General features: G+C 31.2%; 1 pseudogene; it reads right to left on the bottom strand.

Annotated features, from left to right (window-relative positions):
- Positions 1-231: 231 nt before the first annotated feature.
- LOC129319190 (uncharacterized) lies at positions 232-1070 on the bottom strand (annotated as a pseudogene).
- Positions 1071-5202: the final 4132 nt, after the last annotated feature.

The raw sequence follows: 5202 nt of genomic DNA, 5'->3' as shown, positions 1-5202 counted from the left end.
TGAAAAAAATATATTGTTAATGTATATATATAATAAGAATAAAGTTAAAAAATTATTAAATTTTTAGATAAAATTTAAAAATTTAATTTTTTTTTAATTTTAATAATAAATATTGAAAGTGTGCTATAAATAAAACGTACATCAATACCACAAGAACAACAGATAGATTGTTTGTTACTATAATTAGTTTTAGTTGGTATCAATTCATTTCAACATGCATTGACACCCAAGTCAAATTTCAAAGACTATACCTAAACAATCATTATATTAATAAAAAAAGACTTCTTTTAATTTATATGCGATGCAAAAACAAACAATAAATTAATCGATGATTCCTTAATTAATTAATAATTATACACGCTTCAGGCCCAAAGAATGACACGTCCACGGCCTTCAGCAATCAGTTGCTCTGAGTCTCGACTCTGACCATTTGAGCTCCGAAATCCGAATTCGAAGTCGCTACTGGCTTCATATCTATGGATTTTCCATTCATGAACAAGAACTTCCTGAGAGTTCCTTCCCTCTGAAACCCAGCCATCTCCAGAACTCTCTGGGACGCCACATTCTCAACATCAACCAGAGCTTCAAGCCTCTCCAGATCCGGCAACTCAACGAACGCCATTTCCACCACCTGCTTCACCATCTTCGTCGCGATCCCTTTCCCCCAATACTTCGACCCTAAAACATACCCAAGTTCTGCAGTTTCGCTCTGGCCTCGTCATCCCCGGTGAAAGATCGAACAGAAATCGATCCGATCGCGCGATCGCCGACGCAAATCGCTCGGAACAATAAGCACTTTGTGGTGAAGTTTTGGATGAAATCGACGGCGGCGTCTTTGCTTGTGTAGGGTTCCCAGCTGCAGAATTTGGCCGCTCGTTCATCGGTGGCCCAGACCATGAAATCGTCGGTGTCGGAAAGGAGGGGTCGAAGAGAGATCTGAGCCAAATCGAAGGCGTCTTCCATGATTGGATTGTGGCTTTGAACAAGAGGAATTTTCGTTGTGGGGACATTTATAGTGTGATGGTGAATGAAGAATTGGGCACGGATGATTTAGTAGGGATCAGGGCAAGGAATGAGAAGCAGACAAGATAATGGAAGATGAAAGAAATTGATAATATTGAATGGCTTCAAGCTGCCTGGGCTGACTTCCGGAAAGAGATGGTTGATATGCGGAGGAACAAGAGAACCGGACCCGGTTTGAACTTTGAACCAATATTTCTAAAACCCGACACGATGTTGAATTGAAAAGTTATCCGTTTACAGTTCATATGGTGATGGTAGAATTAATAACGTAATAATTAAATAAAAATAATATTAAATATATATAAAATAAATAAAAGAAAAAAAATTATAATATGTTAATAAAATGACATAATATGATTATAAATTATAATTTTATAACTTGTTAAATATAAATATATCTTAATTAAATTAAATATAAGTAGACTCAAAATTATCTCTATTTACATATATAATTGTCAATATCTTTATAATAAAATGATCTCAAATTATATTTTATATATGTAAATTGTTTGAAAATAAAATTGGCTTTTAGCAAGATTTTATTTTTAAATTTTTCTAGTTTCTTTTCTATAATTTTTATGGTTTTTCAATAACATGTTTAAAACAATTTGGTTTTTTGAAAATTGTTCATGTTCTTGGTTCAATTTTGATTTCAAGTTTAATAACAGCTCAACTCTAATTTAATCCAATTCAATTATAAAAACAGTTTTTTGATCCAGACTAAACCTTTAGATCAATGTTTTCAGAACTAGATCGGATATTAAATTGATAATGTCAATGATTCATAATTTACATAGTTCAATTGGATTGGACTAATGGTTAAACTGGTGACGTAAAAATTAAATTAAAAAATTTATATATGTATATAATAATTTAAATATAAAAAATAAATATGAAATTGCTACTTAATTTAAAACTAAAACCAAAAATTTTAAGTTTATTATGAGTTAATCAGTTACATGATACAATATAACATCAAATGATTAAAAAAATTAATTATTTTCAAAAAAAATTGATAAAAAAAATTTCTTTTAACAGTCTCATTTTTTAAAATTGAATTTGATTCTTAATCCGACAACCAATTTAAAATGACCCAACCTTAAAACAATTTTTAAATGTTGATCGAACTTATATTGATTCAACTGTTCGATTTGATTTAATTTTTTAATATTGCTGTAGACAGTCGGATTGTTTGGTTCGCTTTGAATTTTAAATCATTACTTTAAACTTTGAACTATCGATTCACAATGGACCGATAATTAATAAATTAATACATTTTAAATAACGATAAAATAAAAAATAATCATTTTTATGATCAGACAAGTTGCTATAAGAAGGAAAGCTCTCACTAGTCCCGAACTTCCACCAATTCAACTAACTGTTTGACCACTCTTTGAATCAGTGGTTACCCAAATTAAAAAGTAGATAATCGATGTCCCTTCATATTATCTTTGTTTCTGGACTTGAACGGCTTTACCTAAGAAATTATTGATATACTTGGGGTCTTTAGTGGTAAATATTAGAAAAACGTGGTGCTCCAAAATTCTCTAAATCAAGTGATCCACTTAACAATTGCCCTCAATTCTTTCATGAAAAAAAAAGATTTATTAATAATTCATAGTCTCAATTGAAAATATATTTAGTTTATACTTTACTCCATCCCCTAATGTAAATTTTGTGTATTCGTGTGTTATTTAAAAAATTGATCATTAATTAGTTTATTTTAATTTTATCCTATTATACTTAGTGGAGAGTAAAAAGTTATTAGAGAGAAAAAAATATTTTAAAGATGATAATTTAATAAAGATAAATTAAAAAAATAAGCAAAATCAATCATTTAACTACTTTTTAGTTTTATTTTTATTTTTAATAACCAACAGGGCAAAAGCCCACAATCAACTAAACAACAATCTCTTTCAAGTCGACAAAGCTCAAGTAATCTCTACTCATTATATCTGCGTATTATAAAATATCATCCAAAGTTATTGTTGCAAGACCAAGGCCATAGGATGGCATCCCCATGCAAGAGTAGCTTTGTACCTAGGAGAAGTATACAAGAAAACATCATCGTATCAAAAGAAGTGACTATATTATGAATAAAATGTCTGGGAAAAAGTGATTCATGGCCATAAAGATCAATCTCCAAAAAGCATATGACAGGATGAATTTGAAGTTCTTGGTTGAGGTCCTCAAGAAAATTGGTATACCAGAAAAGCTATGCACGTTAATAGAATCCTACATCTTATCGTCTTCCTCTCAAATTCTCTAGAATGGTTCTAAATCTAGAAATTTTATGTCAACTAGAGAGTTTGACAAGGTGATCCCTTATCACTATACCTATTTGTGCTTGGAATGGAAAAACTAACACATATCATCATGGATGCTATAGTAGAGGGAAAATGGAACCCACTCATAATTAGTAAGAAAAAAGTGCAGATCTCATACTCTTCGTTGATGACCTATTATTGTATTGTGAAGATGATAGGGATCAATTGGAATGCGTATTGAATTGTATGAGACTATTTGGGGTTGTATCCAGGAAAAAGGTCAATCCGAATAAAACAACAGCTTGCTTTTCCAACAATGTGAGTTTATAAAAGCAAATGAGTTAATTCAACAACGTGGCTTTTGGAAGGAGGAAGAGCTGGATAGATACTTGGAGGCATACATTATAAGAGGAAGAACTAAAAAAAAAAGTTTCAAATCCTACTTGATAGAGTACTAAAGAAACTAAGTGGGTGAAAGCACAAAAGTTTATCTCGTGCCGGGTGATTAACTTTAATGCAATTAGTTAACAATTGATATTCCAAATGCAACATGAGATGATATCAAAAAGTGTTTGCAATCAAATTGAACGACTACAAAGAGAATTTATTTAGGGTGACGGGGAGGGGAAGAGGAAAATTGATCAAATGGGATGGAAAAAACTATGTCTTCCAAAGGGATAAGGCAGATTCGAACTCCAAAGTCTTACAAGAATGAATGAGGCATTAATTGGCAAGGCATGTTAGGAGGTAATTTCAAAGCCCGAAAAACTAATGTCTAAAGTGCTTATTGCGAAATATGGAAGGAAATATACATTCACAAGTGCATGTTGTAATATCTTAATTACTTAATCACAATTAACTACAAAACTACAAAGTCCAACACAATCAATGGGCTAACCCAATTAGATTACCAAGTTCTGTAATTTGTGAAAATGGGATCCCAAGTTTTCATAATTCAGATTCACCAAAACATCATCTAATAAGCTTCAAATTAGAGTAAAATAATTTGTCGAAGTATGAGATATCTCATAGAAGTAAAAAGGTTCGAGATAAGGGGCACCATGGTATGTGCACGTCCGTCGTGACTAGCCTTCTTTATGCCACGTGTCATGATATGTTGTGCATTTCAGACAAGAAGTTTTTATTGTCATTTGACAGCAACTCGAGGCAATTTCTGACGTGCCCCATTTCTCCATTTGACATCCTAATAAGGTGATCTAAATGTTTACAAAAAGCTCTTTTTATAAATTAGCTAATGGAATAAGTTTTACTCCCAAATTAGGTCACGCAAGGAAGACGAATATCCAAATATATTTTCACAACTTTTCTTACTTTTTACAATTTAAGGGTGTTTAAAACCCCACATGTGTACCAAAATCAATTCCTAATATCTAAAACACACTCAAAGAACTTAGGACTATCTATACATCACACCATACACACATAAATCTATTCATTTTAAATTTTCACTCCTCAACCCCTATAATATCAAAAATAATAGGGAGAGGTTTTAGCATTATTTTTTACAATCAACATTCACAATTATCATCAAATCAACATCTCTATATTTGTACTAGTATTTTGGCCCTATCAATACTTTAACATCTTATATACAACATTTCAAGGCTTAAAATACATCTCAAATCATAAACATAATATAGTGTTAGTGTAAATTAAATGCATTCTAATTAGCATTATTTATTCTATTACACATAAATAAAGGAAGATGAAAGGATTTACAATTGGAACCCAAGATTCCTAAGCCTCTAGAATCTTTTCTCTTTTAGCATTAGAGCTAAAGCCCATAAAATATTAAAAAAGAGGAGCAAGTCTAACCACTCAATAATCAAGGTACACCTACCTTATGCAGTTGCATATCAATTGATTTAAAACATAAAACAAGAACTCAAAT

This window comes from Prosopis cineraria, unplaced genomic scaffold, assembly GCF_029017545.1.
Source record: "Prosopis cineraria cultivar Desert tree isolate PC_DT_omini unplaced genomic scaffold, ASM2901754v1 PC9, whole genome shotgun sequence".
Taxonomy (NCBI): domain Eukaryota; kingdom Viridiplantae; phylum Streptophyta; class Magnoliopsida; order Fabales; family Fabaceae; genus Prosopis; species Prosopis cineraria.
This window is presented reverse-complemented; position numbering and strand designations above follow the sequence as displayed.